The following is a 17183-nucleotide window of genomic DNA, read 5'->3' on the forward strand; positions in this document are numbered from 1 at the left end:
ACTGTGCTCCAGAACTAGCAGCAGTTCAAGAAGGTGGTTCACCGCTGCCTTCTCAAGGTTAATTAGGGATGGGCAACAAATACTGTCCTTGCCAGCAATACTTACATCTCATGAAAGAATAAATAAGAGGATAGGCCTCAATTTGCTGTAGAAAGATTCCAAGGCACCTTTTCTGAATATGATTAGGGAATCAATGTCATGCAGAACATTTGTTTCCCAACCACCAGGAAGAGTTTCAAGGTTGTGATCTTACTATGCAGAGGCTGTTGCATTTCCTACAAAACAAAGATTAATCATTTATGTGTAAAGTGTTTCGGAACGCGCTGATCACATGAAAGGCGCTAAGACATTGTATAAATGCAATTTTCTCCTGGCAGAAATCAGCAAATTATTTTCTGATGCAGCTGCAGATGAAACCCATGACTTTAGTGGCCAATATAGAATCTCTCGAAGTCATAACAGCCGCTGCTATTTTCACCTACTCCAACAGTTACGAGTGGTGTGCCTCAGGGATCTGTTTTGGGGCCACTGTTGTTTGTAATTTTTATTAATGATCTGGATGAGGGTATAGTTGGGTGGATTAGTAAATTTGCTGATGACACCAAAATTGGAGGTGTGGTAGATTGTGAGGAAGGGTGTCATAGTCTGCAGGGAGACTTAGATAGGTTGCAGAGCTGGGCCGAGAGGTGGCGGATGGAATTTAATGCGGAGAAGTGTGAGGTAATTCACTTTGGTAGGAGCAACAGATGTGTCGAGTATAGGGCTAACGGGAGGACTTTGAATAGTGTGGATGAACAGAGGGATCTAGGTGTGTGTGTACATAGATCCCTGAAAGTTGGGAATCAAGTAGATAAGGTTGTTAAGAAGGCGTACGGTGTCTTGGCGTTTATTGGTAGGGGGATTGAATTTAGGAGTCGCAGTGTAATGTTGCAACTGTACACTACTCTAGTGCGGCCGCACTTGGAGTACTGTGTGCAGTTCTGGTCCCCGCATTATAAGAAGGATGTGGAGGCGTTGGAGAGGGTGCAGAGGAGGTTTACTAGGATGTTGCCTGGTATGGTGGGGAGGTCCTATGAGGAGAGACTGAGGGATTTAGGGTTGTTTTCGTTGGAAAGAAGGCGGCTAAGAGGGGATCTTATTGAAACATATAAGATGATTAGAGGTTTAGATAGGGTGGATAGTGATAGCCTTTTTCCTCGGATGGAGAAAGCTAGCACGAGGGGGCATGGCTTTAAATTAAGGGGGGGGTAGCTACAGGACGGATGTCAGGGGTAGGTTCTTTACCCAGCGGGTGGTGAGGGATTGGAATGCCCTGCCTGCTGCAGTTGTAAATGCGTCTAGTTTGGGGGCGTTTAAGAGATCTTTGGATAGGTTTATGGACGAAAAGGGATTGGTATAGGCTAGTGTGTCATTGTTTTTGTAACTGGTCGGCGCAACATCGTGGGCCGAAGGGCCTGTTCTGCGCTGTAATGTTCTATGTTCTATGTTCTAACAGAGATGCTCAATCCCAGCAAAAACAAGATTACAAGAACATCACTATTCCTATTTAACCATCTCCTATTCTCCAATTGAGCATTTGACAGATGTCAGTGCACATGAGATTTTAATCTCTGTGTTTTGCGCACATTTTTAAATATCCTCTAGTTCTGCGGAAGGGTCTAGACCAGCAACAAAAACAGAAAATGTTAGAAAAACACAGGTCTGCCAGCATCCATGGAGAGAGAAACAGGTTTAAACACTCCAAATCCAACCTAATATAACTCTTCAGAGTTCCAAGTAAGGTTGGATTTGAAGCACTGTTTCTTTTTCCACAGAAGCTGCCAGACCTGTCAGGTTTTTCCAGCATCTGCAGTACTTTGCTTATATTCAAGACATTTATTTAATTCATTTGTGAGATATGGGTGTTGCTGGCTGGCCAGCATCTATTGTCCATCCCTAGTTGCCCGAGGACAGTTTAGAGTCAACTGTATTGCTGTGGCTCTGGAGTCACATGTATGCCAGACCGGGTAAGGACGGTAGATTTCCTTCTCTAAAGAGCATTAGTGAAGCAGATGGGTTTTTCCGACAATTGACAATGGTTTCACAGTCACTAGTAGATTCTTAATTCCAGATTTTTTTTATTGGATTCAAATTCCACCAGCAACCGTGGCGGGATTCGAACCGGGATTCTCAGAACATTAGCTGAGTTTCTGGATTAATAGTCTCACGATAATACCACTAGGCCATCATCTTCTCTGCGATGAAATTCTAACTTGCCTGTTGTCTCCACAGATGCTCCCTAACCTGAATATGACCAGCATTTGTGGCTTTTGTTTTCAACATTACAAGAAAATCTGATATTCTCACATGCTCCATCTTAATCCTGATACAGCTAAAAAAAACATTTCCTCCAAACAACTGTGGCAAGACTGTGGAAGATTAATTAGAAAACCACAATAATCATGGCCTGGAATATCAAGGAAAAAATATAAACCTGAGCATATTTGGAAGGTATCGCATTGATCAAATTATTTCCAATCACTATTTATTCCTCAAAGACCAGACAAATGCACGTGTCCTTATTCCCTGTTAAAAGATAAAATGTTGACATTGCATCATATGCTGCAGAATTGAATCATATCTAGTACAGTCTGTTCTGCGTTCATTATAGGACGGAACGCACAGCAAGAATTGCAGTAAGTTATTTATTAGTGGCACAAGTAGGCCGACATTAACGTTGCAATTAAGTTACTGTAAAATTCTCCGAGTTGTCTGTTTGGGTACACTGAGGGAGAATTTAGCATGGCCAATGCATCTATCTAATCAGCACATCTTTCGGATTGTGGGAGGAAATCGGAGCACTCGGGGGAAACCCATGCAGACATGGGGAGAATGTGCAGACTCCGCACAACACAATGCCCCAAGCCGGGAATCAAACCCAAGGGTCCCTGGCACTGTGAGGCAGCGGTGCTAACGACTGTACCACCCATTTTTCAACATGAAAAACAATTATGCACATTTCTGAATGAGCACAAGCAGTATCTGGAGAAGTCACAGTGTTCTCTTGCATGGATAAGATGTGCAGTTGGTCCACCTACAATTGGGAAAATAACTGCAGGCAGCATCACTACAGCATTCTTGCCTTTTTGTTTTGAATATAGCAGAACCACTGCAGTTATGGGTTTCATCTGCAGTCACATTAGAAAATGATTTGCCAAGTATTGGTAAGAGAAAAGAACTGCATTTATGTAGAACTTAACATGTGTTCAAGGCATCCCTAAATACTTTATATACAAATGATTTGGTATTGTAGGGAAACACAACAATCAAACCTCTGCACAGCAAAATCCCAAACATGAAACTGTTTCTGTGGTGGTGGTTGGGGAACAAATACTCTGCAGGATATTGATAGAATTCCCTGTTCTTATTCTAAACATGTGCCATGGAATCTTTTACCTCGACAAGTAAACAGCATTTCAGTTTGATATAAAAGCAAATTACTGCGAATACTGGAATCTGAAACCAAAACAGAAAATGCTGGAGAAACTCAGCAGGACTGACAGCATCTGTGGAGAAGGAGTAGAGCTAATGTTTCAACTCTGGATGACCCAGCGTCAGAGTCAGCTTAATGTGTCACTTTACCTGCCACCTAATAGAAGTCTACAGGATTATGAGAGGCATGGACAGAGTGGATAGCAAGAAGCTATTTCCCAGGGCAGAACAGTCATTACATGAGTCGCAAAAACCCAGCCTGCAGGTGCAGCAGGTGGTCAGGAAGGCGAATGGGATGCTGGCCTTCATAGCGAGGGGGATTGAATATAAAAGTAGGGAGGTCTTGCTGCAGCTGTATAGGGCATTGGTGAGGCCGCAGCTGGAGTACTGTGTGCAGTTTTGGGCGCCGCACCTGCGCAAGGATATTTTGGCCTTGGAGGGAGTGCAGAGGAGGTTTACTAGGCTGATACCGGAGTTGAGGGGGTTGAGCCATGAGGAGAGGCTGAATAAACTAGGCTTGTACTCGTTAGAGTTTAGAAGAATGAGGGGAGATCTCATTGAGACGTATAAGATGATGAATGGGATGGATAGGATAGAGGTGGAAAGACTCTTCCCGCTCAAAAAAGACAGTAGGACTAGGGGGCACAGCCTCAAGATAAAGGGGGAGCGGTTCAGAACGGAGTTGAGGAGGAACTTCTTCACTCAAAGGGTGGTGAATCTCTGGAATTCTCTGCCCGTTGAAGTGGTGGAGGCTGCCTCGCTAAATATTTTTAAGAAGCGGGTTGATGGGTTTTTGATAAGAGAGGGGATTAAGGGTTATGGGGAGAGGGCGGGAAAGTGGAACTGAGCCACGACAGATCAGCCATGATCTTATTGAATGGCGGGGCAGGCTCGAAGGGCCAGATGGCCTACTCCTGCTCCTATTTCTTATGTTCTTATGTTCTTATGTTCTTATTACTAGGGGGCATAGGTTTAAGGGGCAAGGTTTAAACGAGGCAAGTTTTTTTACACAGAGGATGGTGGATGCCTGGGACTTGTTGCCGGGGGAAGTAGTGGAAGCAAAGCGGATAAGGGGCATCTTGACAAATATATCAATAGGATGGGAATAGAGGGATATGGTCCCCAGAAGAGCAGGGGTTTCAGTTAAGTCAGGCAGCATGGTCGGTGTAGGCTTGGAGGGCCGAAGGGCCTGTTCTTGTGCTGTAATTTTTTTGTTCTTGTTTAGCTGAAAAATGGCATATCCAAAAAATCAACAATTCCTCTGTACTGCACTGGAGTGCAAACCTGGCCATATGTTCATGTCCAAGGGCATGTCTTAAGTTCACAACCTTCTGACAACTGAGCCAAGCTGACACTTTACATTGGAATGTAATAAGTGCATTTGCACAATGTAAAATTTGTGAGAAAAACCTTCTGTAGCCAGCTAATTTTTTTTTGCCCAAGTACATTGATTGGTCTCTCAGTTAGGGCTCTATGTTAGCAAGGTCTGAGGGATGGCATTCCTTTGCTTAACCTTGGCTTTCAGCAAACTTCCTCCATCCCCAGCTGCTCACACTCCTTTCAACCAGTGCTGAGAGCTGAGGCTAAACGAAAAACATCACATTTCAGCACTCAGTCTTTAAAACTATCACAAAGGCAAGTGTGAGAATTTTTTCTGATATAGATAGAAACTTAACTGTACAAATATATTTCCAAGAACGTACAAGGAAAAACAATTGTCCAAACTTATTCTAAAGCATTCTTTACCATGTGGAAAATTTTCATGCTGATTAGCTGCATCCCTGCAGTCTTGTCGCTTATGATTCAGTTCCATGTTATCTGCTCTAATCAGAGCAGCTCTAAGCACCCGTAACCTGAGGCTTGTTTAGTGAACAAGGGAACACAAACAAGACAAGCAGCTGGAGTGGCCCCCGTACTCGTTGGTGCGCATCTTTTCCCTTGCAGCGATGAAGGCCATTTTGTCAGGCAGCAGAGAGGAGAACAAAAGTGGCTCTGAAAACACCGTTACAGACAGGCAGATAACAAAGTCTAGATGCACAGCTAAAATTACCAATTAGTTTACCAATTGGCTGCAACGGATTCGATTGGTTTGTAATTAATTCTAGTTACTGGCGCATACAGCAGGATGGTTGGCGCCAACCCTTTGTCCTGTTGACACACAATACCAGTGCACAGGACCCAAGGGTCCTGGACATCAATACCTCTCTCTGCCTCACCTACAGCAGCCGGTGCAGAAGATATATCCTGTGGTGCTGAAACAGTGGAAAGTTGTGCTGCATAAGAAGGCGCTGACAAGAAAGGAACCTTTATGGGCTAAGCTGTGTAACAGCAAGCTTCATGCTAAAATAAACTCCAATGGTTTGTGAGACAGGTTTTCTCGTGTATGAAGGGGATTTATTTTCTGAAGGTCAAGCCTGCCACACAGAAGCAACACTGAAATACAGCTTTCAGACAAATTATCTTCCACCAGGACATTCTTTTACCTAGAAAATTAATCATTCTTTTCATTTCTTTCATTGGAAATGTACTGTGGCCACGAGACAAACAGCAATTTCATTCGTTACAAAATGTACAGCACGAGTAACCAAGGGTGTCCGGAGATGATCCAATGCAAGTGCAGCACTGAGTTGTAGAAGGAATTTGCATCGACAAGAACAACTTTGCAAAACGACAGGATAATTTATTGTTGTTGAGCATTTCCAACTGTTTCCCTAATCCAGCTCAGAGACAGCTAATTAGAGGGATAGATAGATGTATGCTATACTGTACGACAAAGAACTAACACAAGGGTCCGCTTCATCAGACTATAATTTCTTGAAAAAAGCTTTCTGAAGGAGTACTTTAATTGAGGTCAGAGGATTTTAATGGACTAACATGTTCTTTCGTTCTTTGTTTATTATATATATATTTGAAGAATCTAAGTTTGTTCTATGAGATATTCACAGGAATTCTCTATTTAATGTTGCTTTCGATTTCCCATATTTCTTCTTCTGGTTTTGAATGTCTGAATAGCTTATCTCATCCACTTAGAGTTACAGATAACTTGGAAACAGGTTGTTTCGCTCAGTCTATATTGATGTTAGTCTCAACACAAGCAGAAGACCTCATCTTAATTGTCCATCTTGTTCTTAAATCCCTTTATTCCATTTTCCTTCAACCATCTATTCCTTAATGCTGACATGACCTAGACTCAATCACCAACTTCCGTATTGCCTCACAAACTTGTGTAAAGACATTTTTCTTTCCTCTTTCCTAAATCTCTTTACCTTTACTCCTGTAACAGCGGTTCTGTATTCCGGACTATTCACTGAGTGGAAACAGTCTGTTTCTAACTGCTCTGCCCCATCCCTTCATTGTTTTGCACAACTCCCTCAAATTACCCTAATCTTTTGTTCTCATAAAGTAAAACTTGTAGATTGCTTGTACGTTTCAAAATGTTCACATTCAAAACTAACCTTTGCTTCACCAGCGCAATCATATGCCTGTAATATTGATTTATAATTGGCTGGAAGAGACAGAGAGTAAGGATAAAGAATTTGTTAACTGATTGGTAACATGGTGTGCCTGAAGGGTGTGCTGGGAACAGGGCTTTGCATCATATGCATTAATGACTTGGATGAAGGAATAGAGAGGTGTACACCCAAATTCGCAGATTACATTTTTTTCAATTCATTTTGCGGGATGTAGGCATTGCTGCTAGGCCAACATTTATTGCCCACCCCTAGTGAGCTGCCTCCTTAAACCGCTGCAGTCACTGAGGTACAGCTAACACCCACAGTGCTGTTAGGAAGGGAATTCCAGGATTTTGACTCAGCAAAAGTGAAAGAGCGATGATATATTTCCAAGTCAAGATGGTGATTGACTTGGAGGGGAACCTCCAGGAGGTGGTGTTCCCAGGTGTCTGCTGCTCTTGTCCTTTTGGATAGTACTGGTCATGGCTTTGGAAGGTGCTGCCTAAGAAACCTTGAGAGATGTTGCAGTGTGTCTTGTAGATGGTATATACTGCTGCTACTATTTGCCCATGGTGGAGAGATTGAATGTTTGTGGAAGGGATAGCAATTAAGCTTTGTTGTAGAGAGTGTCAAGCTTCGAGTGTTGTTGGAGCTGCACTCATCCATGAAACTTCCAAGTTGCACCTTGTAGATGTTGGGCAGACTTTGGAGTGTCAAGAAGCGAATTTCTCACCGCAGGATTCCTAGCTCTTGATCTGCTCTGGTAGCCACAGTATTCATATGGCTGGACTCATTCAGTTTCTGCCATTGAAAGTCAACGGGCAGTGATTAGATCCTCTTTTGTTGGAGATGGTTATTGCCTGGCACTTGTGAGCATGACCATTACTTGCCACTTGTTAACCCAAGCCTGGATACTGTCCAGGTCTATCTGAATTTGGACATGAACTGCTTCAGCATCTGAGGATTCGCGAATGGTCCTGTTTCTTATGTACAGGACGTACCTGGGCAATTTTCCACATTGCCGGGCAGATGCCAGCGTTGTAGCTGTACTGGAACAGCTTGGCTAGGAACACAGCAAGCTCCGGAGCACAGCAAGCTCTGGAGCACAAGTATTCAAGACTATTGCTGGAATATTGTCAGAGCCCATAGCTTTTGCAGCATCTAGTGCTTTCAACATATGGAGTGAATTGAATTAGTTGAAGAGTGACACCTGTGATGCTGGGGACCTCTGAAGGAGGCCAATATGGGTCATCCACTTGGCACTTCTAGCTGAAGATTGTTGCAAATGCTTCAGCCCTAACTTTTGCACAGGTGTGCTGGGCTCATCCATCATTAGAGGATGGGGATATCTGTGGAGCTTCTTCCTCCCGTGAGTTGTTTAACTGTCCACCACATTCACACTGGACTGCAGAGCTTAGGTCTATCTGTTGGTTACAGAATTGCTTAGCTCTGTCAACTACTTGCTGCTTTTGGATGCAAGGAGTTCTCTGTTGTAGCTTTACCAGGCTGATATCTCATTTGTAGGTATGCCTGATATTGCTTCCGTCATGCACCCCCCTCCCCGCACTCTTCATTGAATGAGTGTTGAGGTATTGGTAGAGTGAGGATATACTGGGCCATTAGGTTACAGATCATAGTCAAGTACAATTTTGCTGCAGCTGATGACCCACAGTGTCTCATGGTTGCCCGATCTTAAGTTGCTCAATCTTAAAATCTATCCCATTTAGCAGAGTCATGGGCCAATATCTCCAAATAATAGTCAAAATGTGAACGAGCAAATGATCGTACATTGGATTCTTCAAAGTTTCATCTTTATAGTATGCAGCCAACGCTGGAAATTCTAATCCTGTCAACACATTAACTCACTGTGTGAATAATTGAAAGGATGGCAAAAACTTCCCGAATGCCATCGCCTGAGGCAAGAACTGCATTTCAGCCATTTCACTTTCATGCCAAAGAGGACAGGAGGTTGCTTCAGCACACACAAGTAGGGCAGACATGATTACTTTAATAGTGTCACAAGTTCGAAACCCAGTTGATAACAAAAGGACTAAACAATTCAATGCTGTGATGATTGCTACGCTACTACACAATACAGGAAAACCACACTGAAGCCAAAGGATCTAGACATTGGACAATGCCCTTTTTTTTACATGATTTTCATCTTTTATCACCTCAAATGGCTCCTATCAACAGATCTATAGCCAGCAGTACTTTAGCCCAAGTGTCATGTAACTCAACATGCTGTCTCCAGGCACAAGGCAGGTTTGGAAGGACAGAAAAGGGATAATTGCATTGATGAATGTTTTCTGCAACTCTGAGTGGACATGGGAAAAAAATGTCACAAATCAACAAAGACACTTTAGTGAAATGGTAGGAAAAATGCTGTAATGGTGGTTTTGAGATTATATGTTTTCATAATTCATTTTCAAACCAAGATACTCATGACAACATTGTTAATGCATCACATCAGTCACATAACATTATCTGCCTTATCAAATATTATCCTGAAAGATACATTTTAGTCAGCGGTATGATTTCAAAATGTCAAAGCAACAATGGCAGGAAGTTTTAAACTTTGAATCAGATGACCCATGTTTGAATCGCTCTTAATTGAGCAGCGCTTACCACTTCTGCAGCAGGATTCGGAGCCCACCAACTATCAGCAGATTAATGAGACAGCTACAATGGGATTCAAGTCTAAGAACATCCTCTCTCATACCAAAATCCAGCTAAATGGCAAAGCATGCTGGCAGAATGATAGACTTTAAATTATAATTCAAAACTATAGACTTTAGCTTCACTTTTTTCCAAAAGACAGTTTTATTTAGTTTATTAGTCTCAAGTAGGCTTACATTCACACTTCAATGAAGTTACTGTGGAAATCCCCTAGTCGCCACACTCTGGCAACTGTTCGGGTACACTGAGGGAGAATTGAGCATGGCCAATGCACCCTAACCAGCACATCTTTGGACTGTGGGAGGAAACCAGAGCACCCAGAAGAACCCCACACAGACACAAGGAGAACGTGCAAACTCCACACAGACAGTGACCCAAGCTGGGATTTGAACCCGGATCCCCAGCGCTGTGAAGCAGCAGTGCTAACCACTGTGCCACCATGCCAGCCAACAAAAAAGTGCAAGACAATAGCCATCTATTTGATAAAGATAACTTTCATAAATGCTTCCTTTTCATTGTGAGGTACTGCAGAAAGCAAATTTTTTGCAGTTTTATTTTGTCCCATGTTATAAAAAGTATGTTGTAAATTATTCTGTAACTTGTGACTCTACAGATGTGTATTTTCCACTACTTGAAGCTAAATGCTGTGGTTTGGCCAAATACTTTAAGGTTTGCATTTCTTTCCTATTCCGAGACATTTTATTTTGCAGTTCCAGACTGATTTATTGCTGGTACATAACAAGCAAAGTGGAATAGCAACATTAATATTCATAATTTTTTATTGGTCAAAATAAGAACATAAGAGCTAGGAGCAGGAGAAGGCCATCTGGCCCCTTGAGCCATTCAATGAGATCATGGCTGATCTTTTCATGGACTCAGCTCCACTTACCCGCCCGCTCACCATAACCCTTAATTCCTTTACTGTTCAAAAATTTATCTATTCTTGCCTTAAAAACATTCAATGAGGTAGCCTCAACTGCTTCCCTGGGCAGAGAATTCCACAGATTCCCAACCCTTTGTGTAAAGAAGTTCCTCCTCAACTCAGTCTTAAATCTGCTTTCCCTTATTTTGAGGCTACGCCCCCTAGTTCTAGTTTCACCCACTAGTGGAAACAACTTCCCTGCTTCTATCTTATCCATTCCCTTCATAATCTTATATGTTTCTATAAGATCTCCTCCCCTTCTTCTCAATTCCAATGAGTATGGCCCCAGTCTACTCAGTCTCTCCTCATAAAAGCCAACCCCCTCAATTCCGGGATCAATCTAGTGAATCTCCACTGTACTCCCTCCAGTGCCAGTATATCCTTTCTCAAGTAAGGAGACCAAAACTGTACACAGTATTTCAGGTGTGGCCTCACCAGCACGTTATACAGCTGCAATATAACCTCGATGTTTTTAAACTCCATCCCTTTAGCAATGAGTACAGATGGAATGGTCAAGAACAAGAAGGCAAACTGTTAGCAGCATAAAAGCTTGTTTGACATCACTTGCAGTTACGATTACAGAGTGCATTTATGAAACATTCAGGGTAACCTGGCCATGTGAAAGGAATTGTCTACCTCCCCATAGACTCCTACAGTCATTTATTATCTGATCCATTAGCCTGGAGCATCGGGCTACTCACAGTTGAATGCATTTTGTGGTTTGAATATGTGAAGTTTGAGCTATTTGTATAGCCCAAGGCACGGTCTCGAGTTAGGAAAGAAAAATATACAAAACGGCTGATCTTCTTACATGGTTAACAGTCCACAACCTAACCACAATCTTCCCATCTGCACATGCAACCACAACCAGGCCTCAGAGCCCCTGTCAACTGAGCATATGACATTATACTGATTGTCAGAATTACACCGTAATCAATAATAAAACAGGCCTATTAAGACACTAAAATGCACCATGTACATATCTATTCAAATTAAACAAAAACAAAGAAGGACCATTGTTACCTCCCAGATTAATTTCAAATCCTTGGAACAGTTTTATATTCTGTAACAAAATAACTAAATGCTTGCAGATCAGAGTTCAACTTAAATGATCGCCATTCACGGTTCAAACGGTTGTTTTCACATCCTCTGTATCACAGAAGGATTTGCGGGCTATTTAACAGTCAGGTAGGCTGCACCATGAATGCTCCTTCCATGACCATAGCTGCCTTTGTACCAGCTGATAAAATTGTTAACGAAAGGGTAATTTTATGAGCTTCCGCACTTCCATACAATGGGAAAAGAGGCATACACACCAGCCACAAGAATCCCACAAAATATCAGCCCAGATGTGACAGCCTGAGCTTGTCTCCATTCACCAGATAGGTTTGGGATGGAATTCAAATCCTCTGGCTTCTGACTCCGAGATGGAAACGCTGTCACTAATTGAAAGGCTTACTCCAAATAAGACATTTGATACAATTTAATACCTAACTTGTTTAACAGTCAATGAGAATGAACCAACATAAAGTTAAAGTTTATTTATTAGTCACAAGTAAGGCTTACATCAACACTGCAATGAAGTTACTGTGAAATTCCCCTAGTTGCCACTCTCCGGCACCTGTTTGGGTCAATGCACCTAACCAGCATGTCTTTGAGACTGTGGGAGGAAACTGGAGCACCCGGAGGAAACCTATGCAGACAGGGGGAGAACATGCAAACTCCACAGTGACCCAAGCTGGGAACCCAGGTCCCTTGTGCTGTGAAGCAGCAGTGCTAACCACTGTGCTACCGTGCCACTCCCTCTCAAAAAGAGAAAATGCTTGAAAATCTCAGCAGGTTTAGCAGCATCTGTATGGGGAACAAAGTTTCGAGTTTCGAGTCCTGATGACCCTTTGTCAAACATACCCCTCTCTACGTGCAACATAGAGAAAAGTGAAATTGAAGTCTAAACTTAGGTCAGGAGAACTACTTTCTGCAGTAAAATCTACCACATTACTCACCTCAGCTCAAACATGACAATTCTGAGTCAGTTAATACTCCCTACAATGGATCTAATGACTTATTCCATTTATACAACAGCAACTTTGGTGCAGACACAAGGGGCCAAATGACCACCTCCTATGCTGTAACAATTCTGGACTAATGCATCAAGCAAAATAGCAATTTTGTGCTCATTCCTCTAAGAATAGTATCCCAACTCTGCTAATGTCTTATAATTTAAAAAATGCACAACACCAGTGTCTAGCAATCCATTTATGTTTGTGAACGATCGGCGTAGAAAAAGGTGCACATACACAGCCTTTTAGTATGTGTTCAAAACATGAAGGCAGCTCATCTCCACCTCCTCAAGGACAACTAGGGATGGACAATAAATACTGGCCAGACAGCGACGCCCATGTCCCACAAATGAATTTTAAAAAACGGATTTTAAAAAATCCCAAAGAACATCACAAAGAAATGAATTACTTCTGAATTAGTCTCTCTTGTTTCTCTCAGAGAATTGGGATGCAGAAGGATCTAGATGTCCTAGTGAATCATAAAAGGTTAGTATACAGGTACAGTAAATAGTAAGGAAAGTAGAAAATGCTATCTTCTACTGCGAGGCAAATTTAATCCAAAAATAGGGAGTTTATGCTTCAGTTGCAGGGCATTGGTAAGAACACATCTGGAGAACTGTGTCCAGTATTAGTCTCCTTATGCAAGGATGTAAATGCATTGGAAGCAGTTCAGAAAGGATTTACTAAACTAATATCTGGATTGGGTGGATTTGTCTTATGAGGAAAGGCTGGCCAGGCTGGGTCTGCATATCTTGAGGGATCTTGACAGGTCAATGTGGAGAAAATGTTACCTCTTGTTGGTGAATCTAGTGCTAAAGACCACTGTGTTTAAAAAAAAGCACTGCCCATTTAGAACAGGGGCGAGGAGATTTTTCTCTCTGAGGATTGGGAGTCTTTGGAATTCTTTTCATCAGATGGCGGTGGAAGCTGAATATTTTTAAGGCAGAGGTAAATATATTTTTGATAAGTAGGGAGGCATCAGGGGCAGGCAGGAATGTGGAGTTCAGATCATCCATGATTCTATTCAAATGCAGAGCAAACTTGAAAGCTGAATGGCCTACTCCTGCTCCTAATTTCATTGTCCTTATTATACCGCAGCAAGACCCCAATAGTTCAACTATTTTTGAGGGTCAACAGAGGAATATTGACCAAGGCATCAGGAAAAACTCCTTGGTTGCCTTTGAATTGTGTCGGGGACTGTCTATATCCATCAAACATAGAACATAGAACAGCACAGCACAGTACAGGCCCTACAGCCTTCGATGTTGTGCTGAGCTATGTCCAAACCCAAGATCAAGTTATCCCACTCAGAATCAAATGAACAGGCAGAGAGATTCAGTTTAATAGTTCATCCAAGATTTGATACCTCTGACCATGAATATCCTCTGCATTGCACTAAAGTGTCAGCCTAGAATATTATTCAAGTCTAGAGGTAGAGCCTGAACGCATAACCTTCTGAAATAGATTGTTACCAAGCTGGCACAAAGGTGGAATAGTAAATAAAGCTTACATTTTCAAGTAAAGTTTATTTATTTGTCACAAGTAAGGCTTACATTAACACTGCAATGAAGTTACTGTGAAATTCCCCTAGTCGCCACAGCTCAGCACCTGTTCGGGTCAATACACCCTAACCAGCATGTCTTTCAGGATGTGGGAGGAAACCAGAACATCTGAAGAAAACCCACGCAGACACAGGGAGAATGTGCAAACTCTGCACAGACAGTAGCCAAGCCAGGAATCGAACACAGGTCCCTGGGCACTGTGAGGCAGCAGTGCTAACTACTGTGCCACCCATGCCGCCCCCATCCTGCTTACAGCAACTGTGTAGTAAATTATGTTTTCCCCAGTCCTGCATAATTTTGGACTGAGAGCAGAGCAGCAAAATCTCTAATAAAAAAAATTCACTTTGTGCAACATCAGCACTGCAGAGTTAAACACTGATCAGGGACAGGTGTAGCAAGGAGCTGAAAATCCTCCTGATTGGCAATTTACACGAAGGTGAATTAAGAGCATTATCAAAAACTGAGCAGAAAACGCACAAGGAATTACATGCCACCCATGCACTGGTCCAAAATCGGTCATCAATCTCACTTCATAATCACTCGTGCTCGCAGGAATGTTGTGATATGTCACTTACTAGGAAGGGTTAAAAGCCCAGTTCAGATATTAAGCAGGAAACAAAAGAATGCCCAAAGAATGTTGAATCTCAATACTGCCATCTACTGTCAACTAACGATGCACTCTGTGTGACCAACATTTCTCCAACCAACAGCTACGACTTGTGCTTGGAAATTGAATACAGATACTAAATTAACCAAGAAAGGAGAAAATGTTGAACAAAACCCCAATCCACACCAAGAATAAAATAATCTGATGGCAGTATACATGAGAATTTTTTTTTCACTCAGTTAAGGGATGTGGGTGTTGCTGGCTAAGCCAGAGTTTATTGCCCATCGCTAGCTGCCTTTGAGAAGGTGGTAGTGAACTGTTTCTTGAACCACTGCAGTCCCTGGAGTTGTAGAAAAACCCACAGTGCTGATAAAGAGAGAGTTCCAGGATTTTGACCCATCATCAATGAAGGAATGGCAATATATTTTCAAGTTAGGAAGGTGTGACTTGGAGAGGAGCCTCCAGGTATCTGTTGCCATCCTTTTAGATAGTAGCAATCATGGATTAAGAAAATGCTGCCTAAGGAGCTTTGGGGAGTTCCTGCAATGAATCTTATAGATGGCGCACATGGCTGCCACTGTTCATTAGGGGTGGAGAGAGTGGAAAGGGTACTAATCAAGCAGGCTGCTTTGTCCTGGATGGTGATGAAGTTCTTGAGTATTGTCTGAGTTGTATTTATCCAGATAAGTGGAGAGTATTCCATCACACTTCTGACTTGTGCATTGTAGATGGTGGACAGGCTTTGGGGAGACAGGAGGTGAATTCATTGCCGCAGAATTCTGGCCTGCTCTTGTAGCCAAAGATTTTGTATGGCTGGTCAGTTCACTTTCTGGTTAACGGTAACCCCCCTAGGATGTTCATAGTGGAGGATTCAGCAATGGCAAGTCCATTGAAATCCATGGGGTAATGGTTAGATTCGCTCTTGTTGGAGATGGTCATTGTCTTGCACTTGTGTGACACAAATGTTATTGCCACTTGTCAGCCAAGCCTGGATATTGTCCAGGTCTTGCTGCATTTGGGCATGGACCACTTCAATACGTGAGGAGTCACAAATGGTGCTGAACATTTTACAGTCATCAGCAAACATCCCTCTTATGATGGAAGGGAGGCCATTGACGAAGCAGCTGAAAATGGTTGGACCTAGAATCCTACCCTGAGGAACTCCTTCAGCTGGAGCTGAGATGATTGACATTGAACCAACGCAATCATCTTCCTTTGTTCCTGGTATGACTCCAACCAGCAGAGGGTTCTCCCCATGATTCCCACTGACTCCAATTTTGTTTGGGCTCCTTGATGCCATACTTGCTCAAATGAGAGCAGTCACTCTCGCCTCCTGATTCAGCTCCTTTGCCCATGTTTGAGAGTGTAATGAGATCAGGAGCTGAGTGGCCCTGGAAGAACCCAAACTTATCATCAATAAGCTCACTCTGCATAACAACTCATGAAAATCTCTGTTGTGGCAGACATATCCCTTTCCTTCAAAATGCTATGTTTAGCCAATATATAATTCATCTCTAGCTGCAGATCTAAGAATGTGACACTAGGACTCAAAATACTATGCTCATCAAACACTGATGGAAATTTCAGGTTTCAACTCTGCTGGAACCAGAGAAAGCAACCATTCAGGCTTAAACATGGAGGCATAAGTCTGGAAAGGGACAGGTAGTTATACATGCTGGAGTCAAGAATAAAGCAATTCTACCTATTCTGTACATTCTGTGTAAATTTCCTCTTTTTCATTCCATGCTCTTTCATAAATGAAACATATTTTTAAAATCAGTTTTAAAATTAGATTTCCTATTACTATTATTTCCTATTATTTTGATTGGTTCAGTCTTCCAAACTATCATAATTTTTTTTATTCAAAAAGGGTCCCTGCGTGTTTTCAAGGTCTATTTTTGTATTGTAGATTCCATACTGCATGTCACATAGAGGTATGCTTTCCAGTTTGGTTGGGAGTACAGAACAGCCCGACTCACAGGCTTTATATAGTAACAACACTCCTGTGAGAACAGATGAAACTTACTTGATTCCATTGTGTTAATTAAATCCCAAACAAGGTGGTGAAACTAGATACAAATACTTTTCATGATACTTAGTTTATTTAACAGAATGCAACATTAAATGTCCAATGCCCACCTGCTCATAGAACCATAAAATCCTACAGTGCAGAAGGAGGCCATTCGGCCCATTGAGTCTGCATCAACCACAATCCCACCAGGCCTTATCCCCATAACTCCATGCATTTACTCTAGCTAGTCCCCCTGGCAGTAAGGGGCAATTTAGCATGGCTAATCCACCTAACCCGCACATCTTTGGAGCGTGGGAGGAAACTGGAGCACCTGGAGGAAACCCAGCAGACACAGGGAGAACGTGCAGACTCTACACAGACAGTGAACGAAGCCGGAATCAAACCGGGTCCCTGGTGCT

The 17183-nt window shown here is 42.4% G+C and overlaps 1 protein-coding gene across 1 annotated transcript in view; it reads right to left on the reverse strand.

Moving 5' to 3' along the window:
• Positions 1-17183, reverse strand: part of scaper (S-phase cyclin A-associated protein in the ER) — a 359135-nt gene that overhangs the window by 300148 nt on the left and 41804 nt on the right. The window lies entirely within an intron of this gene.

The sequence above is a fragment of the Carcharhinus amblyrhynchos genome, chromosome 32 (genome assembly GCF_965287045.1).
Source record: "Carcharhinus amblyrhynchos chromosome 32, sCarAmb.v2.hapA, whole genome shotgun sequence".
Taxonomy (NCBI): domain Eukaryota; kingdom Metazoa; phylum Chordata; class Chondrichthyes; order Carcharhiniformes; family Carcharhinidae; genus Carcharhinus; species Carcharhinus amblyrhynchos.